This window comes from Dreissena polymorpha, chromosome 11 (genome assembly GCF_020536995.1).
Source record: "Dreissena polymorpha isolate Duluth1 chromosome 11, UMN_Dpol_1.0, whole genome shotgun sequence".
In the NCBI taxonomy this organism is placed as follows: Eukaryota; Metazoa; Mollusca; class Bivalvia; order Myida; family Dreissenidae; genus Dreissena; species Dreissena polymorpha.
This window is the reverse complement of record NC_068365.1, coordinates 17,802,903-17,818,369: the sequence shown is the minus strand read 5'-3', so window position 1 is coordinate 17,818,369 and position 15,467 is coordinate 17,802,903. Positions and strand designations below refer to the sequence as shown.

The window sequence follows — 15,467 nt, the reverse complement described above, 5'->3', positions numbered from 1 at the left end:
CTAGCTTTATCCAGACTATACTGGACACAATGAAGTCTGTTTATTCCTATCGTGTAGGCACACCTAGTCTGGCTTCCTCTAGCACCATCCAGTCTATACTGGAGATATCAAAGCCTGTTCATTCCCTTTTATTGGCATATCTAGTCTGGCTCCCTCAAGCACCATCAAGACCATACTGGACACATTGAAAACGGGTTCATTCTTCTTTATAGGCACACCTAGTCTGGCTCCCTTCATAACGACCCATACTATACTGGAACCATTGAAGTGTGGAGACCTACTGATGACTGCAGCAGAAGTGAGTCTGGAAGCCAACCCCACCCACTTGGAGACTTCTAGACACTGGTAGGACATGCTCATCGATGAGAGGAACTTATTTAATTATAAAGTTTGATACTTGAACAAAGAATGATGTCCCACCACCTAATGAAACAAGACATCTTCACTGATTGGACATGTATACTTGCAGTCAATATTTCAAATTGTACAACAGCATTAGACTTGATGAACGAAGTGTTGAAAGACGATGGCTATAATGATTTAATTCCTCATAGTGACATTAATCAGAACCCATATATTGACAATCATATATCAAACTGACACAACGTTATTCTAGTCTTTCATTAGTCTGTTACATAATTAGAAATCAAAGCAATGTTTTTTGCATAAAAGTTTAAATTACTAAATTAGGATGAATAATTGCTTAAGGTGAAATTTTGTGATCAGTGTATTTCTGGCGTCATGGTTTGTGCATCCTGTGTCATGTCCTGTTAACTTACTACTCGTTACATCTCTTGAGGCCACCGCTTTGGCTCAATCTTGATGTTTATGTTGACTATATACTATAGGTTATTTAAATCGGGGTCAGGGCTTTTTTTTCCTGACTGTGAAGCGGCCCTGGCCCCTCACTTTGTGAAAAAATGAGTCACGAACTTGTAAAAATTGTGAAAAATTCAGTCACGAACTTTTCAAATTGTGAAAAGTTGAGTTGCGAACTTTTAAAAATTGTGAAAAATTGAGTCGCGAACTTCTTAAAATTGTGAAATTCAAAGTTCAATGCATGAGTATAGTTAAAGCATGTTAAACAATTGAAAATTATCAAAATTTCCTTAAATAATGCAATGAAGGCATATTTTTATTCTATAAATACTGTATTTGATACAATAACAACACATATACATATATCTGATTTGCAAAACATTCATGTACCAAATGCAACTAAAATACCTGGTCCTAACACTTCTTTACCACAGGAATAACATTTATAAACAAAGAACATTTCAAGGGCACATAACTCAGACATGTTCTGGACTTTACAGCTTTAGAACTCTGTTCTTTTTACTCTTGAAAATGTCAATAATTCTCTCAATATCTGAAGAGGAAAATTCCTTCTTAATGATTATGTTCATGTTCCTGACCCTCGCCAGTGCATGATGATCTCCCTGAGAGGTTGTCATTTGATCTGAAACATAAGGTATACATCGAACGACAGTACTTTTGTAAGAAATGTAAACAAGTTATTTTATTTTTCACATTTTTTCACCAAAGCATAAATAGACTACATACAAAGTTTGAATCATGAATATGCGTCATGAATATGCATTTAAATTAAGAAAAAATATATGAAGGGACCACATTATTACTTTAACCAAGATTTACAATCGTAAACAGATACGAATAACAAGTCTCGGTCATCAATAATAGAGGACGTTTTGACTAGGGGCCGTTTTGACTAGGTTCCATTAATACATAAGCCGCGGCAGATTCTTTCACTTTTATCAAATGACTTTCCTAATTATGTTATCAATGTGCATGTTTCAAAACTTACCCTTCTGTAGAAAGCTTTTGTTTCTTCACTGTTATCCCAAATTTCAATAAATCGGGATTATTTTGCGTTTTTAGCAGCTCACCTGATTGCTCAGGTGAGCTTTTGTGACCTGTTTTTGTCCATCGTCTGTCCGTCCGTCCGTCCGTCCGTCCACATTTGTTCGTAAACACTCTAGAGGCCACATTTATTGTCCGATCTTCATGAAACTTGGTCAGAAGCTTTGTCCCAATGAAATCTCGATCGAAATTGGGTCGTGTGGGGTCAAAAACTAGGTCACTAGGCCAAAAAAAAAGAAAAAAACTTGTAAACACTGAAGAAGTCACATTTCATGCCCAATCTTCATGTAACTTTGTCAAAATGTTTGTCTTAATGATATGTTGGCTGAGTTTAAAAGTGGTTCCGGTCCGTTGAAAAACACGACCGCCAATGGGCGGGGCAGTTTACCTTATTTGGATAAAGAGAAACCTTGTAAACACTCTAGAAGTCACAATTATTGCCCAATCATCATGAAAGTTAGTCAAAACATTGGTTTTATTAATATCTCGGACGAGTTCGAAAATGGTCCAGATCGGTGAAAAAACATGGCCGCCTGTGGGCAGGGCATTTTTCTCTATATGTATATAGTGAAAACATGTGCACACTCTAGAAGTCACATTTTTGGCCCAATTTTCATGAAATTTGGTCAGAGAACATTTGTTTTTTTGATATGAGTGTTGAGTTCGAAAATGGTTCCGGTCAGTTTAATAACATGGCTGCCGGGGGGGGGCAGTTTTCCTTATTTGGCTATAGAGAAAGCTTGTAAACACTCTAGAAGTCACAATTTTTGCCCAATCATCATGCAAGTTGGTCAAAATATTGGTTTTATTGATATCTCAGACGAGTTCGAAAATGGTCCAGATTGGTGAAAAACATGGCCGCCAGTGGTTGGGGCATTCTTTTTCTTTATCTATATAGTGAATACATGTGAACACTCTAGAAGTCACATTTTTAGCCCAAATTGAGATTTGGTCAGAACATTTGTTTTCTTGATATGACAGTTGAGTTCGAAAATGGTTCCGGTCAGTTGAATAACCTGGCTGCCGGGGGGGGGGGGGCAGTTTTATATATATCACATAATTAATGCCATAATTATTGCTCTTAGATTGTCCTAATTTTCATTTTATTATACAAAATCCTTGTAAACACTCTAGAGGTCACAATTGTGTTTCAGATTTTATAAATCTTGGTTATTATATTTATTTTTGTAAGCAGAGTTTGATGTTTGGTAATGGGGGTCAACTCAAAATATAGGTCACCAGGTCAAATCCTACAAAAACAAAAACACTCCATATGCCAGAGTTTTGGTTCAATAGTGATGAAACTTGACCAGGATGTTTGTCTGGACAATATCTAGGTCAAGTTTGATGTTTGGTAAAGATTGAATGAACCCACTCCTGGGTGAACTAGGGCCAAGATGTCCCTCTTGTTTTAATTTTCTTCGTGTAGTAACGAGCGTTCCACGTCGCCAATTTTTATGCCTCCGGATCGAAAGATCAGGGATATATTGTTTTTGGCCATTGTATGTGTGTGTCCCAAAACTTTAACCAAAACTTTAACCTTGGTCATAACTTTTGCAATATTCAAGACAGCAACTTGATATTTGGCATGCATGTGTATCTCATGGAGCTGCACATTTTGAGTGGTCAAGGTCAAGGTAAAAAAAACCAAATTCAAAAACTTTACCAAAATTAAAAATATGACTCGTATAATTACATTCAAACATCAACTTAACCAAGGTAAGTCTCGTTTTATTTTTAATTTTTATTTCGTCATATCACTGTTAGTCTTAAATGAGATTTCAAAGCTGATAATGAAGACAAAATTAACCATGCAATACAGTACTTACATGTACTTTAATGATGTTACTGTAAAACTACATTTTCAACTTTACCAAGGTAAGTCTCGTTTAATATTTAATTTTTATTTCGTCATATCACTGTCAGTCTTAAATGAGATTTCAAAGCTGATAATGACAAAATTAACCATGCAATACAGTACTTACATGTACTCTAATGATGTAACTGTAAAACTACATTTTCAAACTCTGAATCGTCTTCAATGTTTAACGAATAGTACTTTTTGAATGTAGAATCTGCTGTCCAACCAGCACGCTTCATTATAACATTAATTGGCACATTGTTGTCTCTAGCTTTTGATGTTGATGCACTCCTGACACTGTGAGCACCATTTACTGTTACATCAATCCCCGACTTAATCATGACTGTCCGTATCCAACGTGATACTGTGTCTCTAGAAACAGGCCCATGCGGCCTAATATACATGTACAAATGTAGCTGATTAACAGTTTCTTATTTGTGGATGGTCCGACTTTCTTAGTTCGACTTAAATACTCTTTTATAACAGTACATACACAAAGCCTCCTATCCGGAGGGTAACATTTTAACAATAGAACTGAATAATCAAAGCCTGACCGGCTTTGTTTTAACAATGCAGGGCTAGCGCTGGCCCAAAATATCGTTGAGCCACCCAGATCTAGGGGGGTCCGGGGGCATGCCCCCCCCCCCCCCCCCTGGAAATTTTTTGGATCCTAGATTGTCTGTGATGCGTTTTGGGCCTATTGCCAACCAGTTTTCGTTTGTTTCAAATAACAATATATACTATAGATTTTTCATATTTCTTTTAATGACAACAAGCACATGTCACATATCATAATATACATCACATCACAATTTTCATAGTAATAGAGATATTTTCATACAGCACATTTTTAACAACATGATGAATGGTATGTGAAATACAAGCATACATTTCATTCACAAAATACATTGCAAACAAATCCTGCTATATACAGAGAACAAAGTCATTACATGTATCATTATTATTTCATTATTATTCTGCGCTGTTTTTTACCAGCCCACAATTTGTAGATCACTTTTAAGTCAACACCTTTGCAGTCTTTTCCTTCAATTGAGATTTTCATGAGATGTTCCAAATTTTTTACAGTCAAACAATTTCTAAGATCAGTTTTGATTACAGTCTGCCTACTGAACCCTCGTTCACAATCAACTGTAGACACTGGCGATACTAACAACCGTTTGGCAGCTTCTGCTGATGCTGGATAGGAATGGACATTTTTAATTGCCAAATTTGCAGCAGAGTGTATGTCAGTCACTGACTTGTTTCCAGAATTATGGCTGTTTCTTGCAAAATTGGCAAAGCAAAGCAGTTCAGACTGTGAGCCTTCAATTCCTACAGTACCTAATGAATCGAATTGTACAAGAAACTGTGATTTTTCTTTAATTAACTTATTTACACTCAACAAATGAACTGTCTGGGATCGAGCGGCATTCGTTAATGCAATCAACATGACTAATTTTAGAGTCAATTCCTTCAATGACAGGTGTTTCACTGGCGAAAGTGATTTCAGATATGTTAGTACGTTTTGAACATCCCAAGTCTTGGTGTACCTAGATTTTCAGGGCCGCAAATTAAATACTTCTTTCATGAATCTAAAAACCACTGGGTGAGAACCTGCTGGAACGTTTTCAAGTCTTAAAAACAATGACAAAGCTCCTCTGACTGTATTAAGGGTACTGTATCCTACTCCGCGCTCAAATTCTTTAGTCAAAAACTCCACTACGTCCTTTATAGAAACCGAAACTGAATCAATTTTGCACTTGTCACAATACCGAAACCATCTTGATATATATACGTCTGATATTGTTTTTGGGTTCCGGATCGCCATGAAGACAAGACTATTTTGGTTGCCCTTCTAGAAAAACCTTGACATCTGAACGATTCCCGGACACTAGACATGCAATTAAAACTAGGTCTTTTGCCAGCGGATGGGTTTGATCTGAGTGTGATAGATATAGAACTTTTTTGGTTGCCGGAAGAATGAAGGGCTCCTTTATAATCATTCCCATTAGTTTTGAAAACCAAGTTTGTGTTGGCCACAGGGGTGCTATTATCAAACACCTGGCTCTGTCTCAGGAAATCTTATGAACGCATCGTCCCAGCATGCTGAAAGGAGGAAACAAATAAGAGCCCGAAAATACACTCCAATCAGTTGTAAATGCGTCTACCAAATAAGAATTTGGTTCAGGCTTCCAAGAGCAAAAAACTGGCGACTTAGCATTTAGCCTTGTTGCAAACAAATCAAATTCCGGTTTTTCAAAAGTTTGAGAATTTTTTTTCAAACATATCAGGACAAAAGGACCATTCAATTCGATCATTGAATTTCCTAGAGGGCTCATCGGCCAAATTTATTTTTCCAGCAATGTGAGAGCATGATAACCCGACATTGCTTTCTATGCACCAAAACCAAATTTGCTTTGTAACCATATCACATTTATCAGAGCGAATGCCACCCATATTTGTTAGGTAGCACACTGCTGTCGAGGAATCTGTTAAAACCTTAACATGTTTCCCTATGATTTCCTCTTTCAATGATTTAACATCGAACAATATTGCTTTGAGTTCTAGGACATTAATATGCTCAGAACTTTGTCTTTAGTCCATCTACCGCCTACTGTTCTACTATCAATGACAAAACCCCAACCTAACAGAGAAGCATCAGTCTGTATAACTAGGTCTGGAAGGCCGTGACTTATAACCCTATATTGTTCATGGACATGCTTTATCCACCAATTGAGTTCCCTTTTCATCTTCCAATGAATACCCATCTTTGCGTCAAAATAACCACATACAAGCTTCAGCGCAACAGTTTTGCCCTTTTCTAGCTCTCTATAGTGTAGCTTGCCAAATTGCACTGCTGAAAATGCCAACACTAGCAAGCCAATTACATGTGCTAGCTCCCTAATGTTTGCTTGCTTTGCATAATACAACTGCGTACATTCCGAAACTATTTGATCAATTTTATTTTGAGGCAAAAACACTTTAATTTGCTCAGAGTCTATGATATTGCCCAAGAACACCAGTCTCTTGGTTAGGCTCATCACGAATCCCGGATACATTCGTTGCATTCCGGCACTGAAAAATAAGTGCATTAATTGAAGCAAACGTAAATCATTTCAACAACCTAGTTATCATATGTAAGCGCATGAGAAAAAATGAGGCAGGCACAATGAGGCAAATGAAATTGTGGTGTGATGTAGTTTTGTGACATTCTGAAATCTACTCAAAAAGTTAGAAACGTTTGGCACTGTATGTCTGTATTTCTTGCTCCCTCGGTTACAATCGCTTTTTATAGCTTACGGGTTTGAAACCCTTTCAATGAAAGATTTTATGGCCTCTAAATAAAGATTTCCCGATTTTACAGGGTCCTTAATCATTTTTTTGTATTTGCAAAAACAAATAATATTCAAAGATTTCTGGCGACGTTTTGCAAATATCCTCCAGGCATCACTTGTTCTAAGGTGTCATTGATCACCATTTGAGTCCACCATTAATAATTGAGCGCAGCATCATTTGCAGGGCAGGGTACCTCTATATAGTTTCTGTTTGCAAGTGATACAAGAACCGCCTTGCCATAATGTTTATGGACAGTTTCCGCAGGCCCTTTCTTTTTCAGAAGCTGTTTCTATTCTGTTCTTCTAAAACCTGTCTTCGATGTATGACATTTTCTGGGTGATTGTGCCTGACACTCATACTTTTCTTTCTCTATTTTGCCGTCTTTTGGATCTATTTTCATAAAAAAAAAAATAGTAAAATGATTTTCCGATTTTTTTAGCTCACCTGATTGCTCATGTGAGCTTTTCTGACCGGTCTTTGTCCGTCGTTTGTCCGTCCGTCCGTAAACATTTGCTCGTAAACACTCAATAGGCCACATTTCTTGTCCCATGGCTTCATGAAACTTGGTCAAAAGCTTTGCCCCAAGAAAATCTCGGCCGAGTTCGAAACTGGGTTGTGCCGGGTCAAAAACTAGGTCACTAGGTTATAAAAGAAAAACCTTGTAAACACTGTAGAAGTCACATTTTATGTTCAATCTTCATGTACCTTTGTCAAAATGTTTGTCTTAATGATATCTTGACTGAGTTCAAAAGTGGTTCCTGTGTGTTGAAAAACACGGCCGCCAGTGGGCTGGGCAGTTTTCCTTATTTGGCTATAGAGAAACCTGGTAAACACTCTAGAAGTCACAATTTTTGCTAAATCATAATGAAAGTTGGTCAAAACATTGGTTTTATTGATTTCTTGGACGAGTTCGAAAATGGTCCAGATCGGTGAAAAAACATGGCCGCCAGGGGGCGGGGCAGTTTTCTCTATATGTATATAGTGAAAACATGGGAACACTATAAGTCACATTTTTGGTCCAATGTTCATGAAATTTGGTCAGAACATGTGCTTTTTTGGATATGACAGTTGAGTTCGAAAATGGTTCGGATCGGTTAAAAAGCATGGCCGCGTGGGGGGTCATTTTTCTTATATTTATATAGTAATAACAGCTTTTGAACACTATATAGTTTATCATGTCAAGGGAAGTAACTGCAAATGAAAAATTATGTTGAAGAGTTGTGTCCCTTTTTAAATATTTGTTGTAAGCACAAGAAGATTAAGTGGAATTAATTATAAATGATAGTTTTACATTCTGGAAGGTAGCACACTTTTGAATATTTTTTTTATTGTTTGATGATTCTGTAAAATATGGCATTGTTTTGTCAAACAATTAAAGCGAGACTATACGATTTTTATATGTGTTAAATTGTAATATATTGATAAATACATGTTTACAAAAAATAGGCAAGATATTGAAGAAAAATTTCATAAAATGCAGCAAAGACAAATTAGCGCCCCGAGCTGATGGTGACGCAGATATTTCGTACATATTTTCCTACAATAACCGAAGAATTCGTCTTTTTATTAGGATCGGAGTTAGCTTTCATGTGTGGAATAAATAGACATCGCTGCAGGAATTTAAAAACAACCATTAAACTAAATTAAGATTCACATCGTACATGCATGATCTACATTCTGGCGAATTCGACTGTACAGACATTTTTGATTTCAGAATTAAATATCTCGCTTATTTCGCATTTTTCGACACATGTTCTTCTTAAGTTTTATTTTAAATTGAATTGAAATGCATGACCTTGAAAATTTGGTTAAATTGTGTGTTTAGGTCCACTTTTTTCCTAAAGTATCAAAGCTATTGCTTTCATACTTGCAACACTTACTAACTTTCGTAAGGGGACTGTGCAGGCAAAGTTATGTAACTCTGACTGGCATTTTGACGGACTTATGGGCCCTTTATATTTGAAAATTTGGTTCAGTTTTGTGTTTTGGTACACTTTACGCCTAAAGTATCATAAATATTCTTTTCATACTTGGAACACTGGCAAACTATCATAAGGGGACAGTAAAGGACAAGTTGCATAACTCAGGTTGTCATTTTTATGGAATTATGGCACTTTTTTGACTTAGTAACTTTGAAAATATGTTTACAATTTGTGTTTAGATCCACTTTACTTCTAAAGTATCAAGGCTATTGCTTTTAAACTTCAAATACTAGTACTTTCATGCAATCATGAGGTTACTGTACCTGGCAAGTTGAATGTTACCTTGACCTTTGAATGACCTTGACTCTCAAGGTCAAATTATTAAATTTTGCTAAAATTGCCATAACTTCTTTAATTATGATTAGATTTGATTGATACTTTGACAAAACAACTTTTACCTGACATACCACAATAGACTCCACCCAAGACATTCCCCACGCCCCCCGAATCCCCCCCAAATCCCCCCTCAATCCCCCCCCCCCACTACTGTGAAACCATTTATTTTCGACAGCACAAAATTTCGTCATTTTTATAAAAATGACGATTTCGTCAGCACTTAAATTCGCCGATTTCTGATTTTGAATTAAAAAAAATGCGTCAGTCAATATCCGATTTGTGTGTAATACATATTCGCGATCAATCGCAGTTGCGAAAAATCGTGGAACGAATGCGGGAACACACTTGAGAATCACTGCAGGAGGTGGGGCCTGTTTGTCACATGCCAATTAACTAGTCTTTTGTTATCAAGGGACAGTTATGGACCCTCTTAATGTATGCCATTCACACGTTCATTGTTATGATTAGCGGACAAGTGGGATCGAATAACCGTTAACGAGTGTTTGTAACAACGAAGCCAATTGCCAATTAGTCTTATTCTATTATTAGAATATTTTCCAGATTGTTAAGTGTTTTTTTTTTCAAATAAAATGCTTTTTTATTCTGATATCAACATTAGAATTATAAACTCTATGTGTGTGTTTGTTCTTAACAAGTAAACAACCGGTATATAAATCAATAATGTCAATAATTTAGAAATAAATAAATTGATACATATAAAATAGTAATAAGTGTGGTTAAACGCAAACAATCAAACAACAAACAGCAATGAAAATATTCTTTATTAATTTGTGATAAATACGCATGTTGATCACACATCGTCATATTTTCATTTGGTTTATTGTCTTTCATCGGCATTCGCTGCGTGATGGCTAATATGCAACACCCCTGAAAAACACAATGCACCTAATGGGTAATAAAGTTATAAACAATTAGCGCTAATTCATTACCATTCTATATAAACGAAGTCAACGCATTCGATACAGCTTTACTGCACACACGTTTAAAGAAGTGTAACGTGTCAGTTAAGTACCTTGTGTAATCTACATCCCTTTGTGTAAAAACCGGATTAATCTTGATTACGAAACAGCAGTGAATGTGCGCATGGATTATGTTGGAATTAAATGCCTCATGTCTACGGTAAAGTTTTAAAATATTGTTCAACTTGGTGTTTGTTTTTGTTCAAACATAGAGCATGATTGTTCGTTAGGATCTTAAATTCGCCGATCGGTCGACTGACGAAATTTATGAAAATTAATGCTTGACGATTAATAATGGTTTCACAGTATTTAATTAAAAAAAAAATCATCTTATAAATGACCACCACAACCTCACACTATACCCCCCACCCCACCCACAAAAATAATTTTTATGCCCCAGGTAGGATGGCATAATGCAGTTGAACTGTCCGTCAGTATGTCAGTCAGTCTGTCCGTCCGTCCGAAAAAAACTTTAACATTGGCCATAACTTTTTCACTTTTTAAGATAGCGACTTGATATTTGGCATGCATGTGTATCTCATGGAGCTGCACATTTTGAGTGGTGAAAGGTCAAGGTCATCCTTTAAGGTCAAATGTCAAATTTATGGTGTCTGTCCGTCCGAAAACTTTAACATTGGCAATAACTTTTTCAATATTGAAGATAGCAACTTGATATTTGGCATGCATGTGTATCTCATGGAGCTGAACATTTTGAGTGGTGTAAGGTGAAGGTCAATGTCATCCTTCAAGGTCAAATGTCAAATATATGGCGTCTGTCCGTCCGAAAACTTTAACATTGGCCATAACTTTTTTAATATTGAATATAGCAACTTGATATTTGGCATGCATGTGTATCTCATGAAGCTGCACATTTTGAGTGGTGGATGTTCAAGGTCAAGGTTATCCTTCAAGGTAAATAAAATAAAAAAAATTCAAAGCGGCGTTCTCATGAAGCTGCACATTTTGAGTGGTGGAAGTTCAATGTCAAGGTCATTCGTCAAGGTCATCCTTCAAGGTCAAAGGTAAAAAAATAAATAATCAAAGCAGCGTTATCATGAAGCTGCACATTTTGAGTGGTGGAATTTCAATGTCAAGGTCATCCTTCAAGGTCAAGGTCATCCTTCAGGGTCAAAGGTAAAAAAAAATATTAAAAAATTCAAAGCGGCGTTATCATGAAGCTGCACAATTTGGATGGTGAAAGTTCAAGGTCAAGGTCATCCTTCAAGGTCAAGGAAATCCTTCAAGGTCAAAGGTAAAAAAATAATTCAAAGCGGCGTGCCCATGAAGCTGCACATTTTGAGTGGTGGAAGTTCAAGGTCAAGGTTATTCTTTAAGGTCAAGGTCATCCTTCAAGGTCAAACGTCAAAAAAATAATTTCAAAGCGGCCTTATCATGAAGCTGCACATTTTGAGTGGTGGAAGTTCAAGGTCAAGGTATTCCTTCAAGGTCAAGGTCATCCTTCAAGGTCAAAGCGGCGTTCTCATACAGCTGCACATTTTGAGTGGTGGAAGTTCAAGGTCAAGGTCATCCTTCAAGGTCAAAGTAAAAAAAAAAAACATTTTTTTTTCAAAGGGGCGCAATAGGGGGTATTGTGTTTCTGGCAAACACATCTCTTGTTTTTTTCAAACATGCTTAAAAACACAAATATTTATTTTTGAAATACCGTCCAACCATCCCACCCAAGAATCCCCCCACCAATTTTTATATATTTTTTTTGCATTTTTTTTTATTTTTGAAGATAATGTAATAAATGACCACACCCTCACACTATACACCCCTCCACTCCACCCCTCCCTCCTTTGTGATTGAAATTGAGATAGGTCCCTACACCTTTAAAAAGAAAAATAGATGAGCGGTCTGCACCCGCAAGGCGGTGCTCTTGGTAGACTATACCGCGATTTGGATAACGTTGGCATTATTTGTGTGCCCGATATTTTCTGTGTTGTTCAGGCGCTTATTATATTTGTGATGAAATTTGAGTGTTTTGTGATTCGGCTGAATGGAAAACAATTTGTCACACAATTCAAAATATAAGCAAAAATGTGGCCAAACAAAAACTGTTGATTTTTTTAAGCAAGCATCATTAAATAAACAAACATCGTCAACAAGTACAAGTCCTCATTGAAACTTCTTCCATTGTCAATGATAGTTATTAAACCCTTTACCGTTTTGATACGTTTTTTCACTCATTTGTAGTCCCTTAGAAAGTTATATTTAATTTAAGACCTTTCTTACTAGATTCATGTTTTTAATGGCTTCATCTCCAATCCTTAGATACTAATGAGCAGCAAACAGAATAAAACCTGAACAGACTGTGAGCTAATCGCAGGCTGTTCTGGTTTTATGCAGTTTGCAAATAGCCATTTTCACTTTTGTTCTAAGTGGGAAAGGGTTTATAACAAGTGACTCTTGCATCGTCATCGTTGATTTCCGAAAGCAAAGTGCTGACTGATATTCAACATGTTGAAACTAGGGAAATAAAGTTGTGACTGAAGACTTTGTGTGAGTTTATTATGTGGAAAACTGTTGATCATGATGGTGTTTGTGGAGTTTGTGACTAAAGATGTTGAACTCGTTCATGTAGTTTTAAATCCCAATGTATTTTCCCAATTTCTTGAAAATGCCGATAAAATTCCCAATTTCAAAGCCATGGGCTATCTTCCCAAAATGCTGAGAAAAAACCCTGAATTACTTAAGGGAAGTATAATGTAGCAAGTTCCCAAAAAGTATAAATATTATATTGTTAGTTAGAATCAAAATATTAATTACGTTCGTTTGATACTTAAATTAAACAGAGGTTATGACAAAGAAATTAAAATAAATGCGTTTAGTCGTTTACAGTACCACTGACATTACATATTTGAATAGCGTTTACGTTAAGGCGTTACGTTATCAATAGTAATGTCCATTTGTCGACATTATACAACAAAACACTTAATTTTATATATTTTGCATTTCAACACAAAGAAAGACGCTTTGGCGCAAATTTTACATTGCTAGAAATTTCAGTCAATGTACGTTAACAGCATATAATACAGCATTCGTTTAATACGTTATACATAATTGTTCAATATAATACCTGTTTCTTCGAACCAAGGTCCTTAAGACGTTTAAATTTGCGTTAATTAATAGCAATTTCGTTAGACATTTAAATGACGTCTATAACACGTGTAATCATGATCGTTAAACGAAGTTTGCAAAGCGTTTCAAAGATACCAAGCTTAGGTTACGTTATACTATACAACAAGTATCAACAACATGTTTCTGAGAAGACAGTTCTGGGCCTTGGGGTCAACTACAAACTTACAAATAATTAAAGTTAACAAGAGACATTTACACTCCCACCAAATAATCTATGATTATCAAAAATGAATGAGTAGGAAAACACAAAGCCAAGTTAATATGGGCACAACAATTAATTGCCTTAAAGCAACAAATTTAAACATACATTTGTGCAAACAATCAATTCTAAATATTAAAAGGCATTTAATACATCAGATATTAAACTTGCATGAACCTTCAAGAAATCAAACTTCTCAGCATACAAAATGATAATTCTCTGTATATACAGTTGCTTCTGAATAAAATCTAGAAATATTACGAAGTGTTATTTAAGCACAGTTACATGTAAAAAATACACATGTTCACAACAACAAAAAATTCAAATGCAAATTTTCATCTAAATAAGGTAAGACTAGAGTTTATGATAACAAAGATCAAAATTTACATATTCAAACACATAATTTTCAGTCACAGCACACGTTTTACACTCAAAAGTATTTTGTTTCTGATGCTCATTAAACAAGACTAATTTATGTACACTGCGTTCGAGAATTGTCATTGGAGCTGTTCCTCGACCTTCACCCTGACCCTACGTACGAGACCGTCCTTATCGGGTGTGGCTTCAACAACGACAGCAAGAGGCCACTGGTTCCTTGGTAATTCTTCTTCCTTGATCAACACTATATCGTCCACACGAATATTACGGCAAGCCTAATGCCATTTCTGTCTTAATGAAATGGCAGCAATATACTCTTGTTGCCATCGCGACCAAAACTGGTCAAGGCGATACTGTTCACGTCTCCATCGTTTCTTCAGAAAGAGGTCCTCGCGTATGAAGTCTCCGGGTGGTGGTGCAGAGACATCGGGTTTTGTATGTGGTTTGGTGTAAGTGGTTCTAGTGCACTTGGATCATTTATGTCACATACAGTAAATGGACGACTGTTGATGATAGCCATCACTTCGTAAAACAATGTTCGCAATGAAGAGTCATCCAAACGTCCTGGGCACAGCAGCAATACAGAGTTCATTACATTTCTTATGGTCCTAATCTGTCGTTCCCATACTCCTCCGGTATGGCTAGAACTTTGAGCGTTAAGGAGAAAATCACAATGTTTTTCGGCAAGATGAGACACAACTTTAGGCACATCAGTTTTTGCACTAAGTTCATTTTTATCACCAATAAAATAAGTTCCTTGGTCTGAGCAGAATTGTCTTACAGTTCCACGAATTGCCATGAAATACCTTAAACTGTTTATGAATGCATCGGTCGACATATCATCAAGCATTTCAATGTGCACTGCACGCGAACACAGACACGTAAACAAAAGTCCATATTGTTTGATTTCTTTACGACCTTGTTTCACCGAAAAAGTTCCAAAAAAGTCCGTTCCACAATATGTAAATGGTGGGTACTCTTCCACATGGTCATTCGGTAACTTTGTCATTTTTTGACACTATTGGTCTTCGGAATTTTCTACATACAACACAATTTCTGATATAGATTGCTACCATTTTACTCCCACCAACAATCCAATAGCCTATGTTTCGTTGTTTATTTAGTGTGAAACCTCTGCCTTGCTGTTGAATGTTCTGATGAGCATGAGCACTTAGAATATGTTTATTGAGTTAAGTATTTTGGTATCTGGCAGAACAGTCGAAGACCACTTTGATACTTAAATTAAACAGAGGTTATGACAAAGAAATGAAAATAAATGCGTTTAGTCGTTTACAGTACAACTGACGTTACATATTTGAATAGCGTTTACGTTAAGGCATTATGTTAACAATAGTAATGTTCATTTTAAA

General features: G+C 36.3%; 1 protein-coding gene across 5 annotated transcripts in view; it reads left to right on the top strand.

Moving 5' to 3' along the window:
* The window catches only part of LOC127851033 (uncharacterized), a 141,321-nt gene that overhangs the window by 22,648 nt on the left and 103,206 nt on the right, over nucleotides 1-15,467 (top strand). For 3 of the 5 annotated variants that reach the window (XR_008035622.1, XR_008035623.1, XM_052384482.1), the window contains one exon: nucleotides 213-714. The gene's annotated coding sequence lies outside the window, so the exon portion shown is untranslated. Of the gene's footprint in view, nucleotides 1-212; nucleotides 715-15,467 lie in introns of those variants that run through there. The other 2 variants (XM_052384483.1, XM_052384484.1) reach the window with 1 other exon arrangement.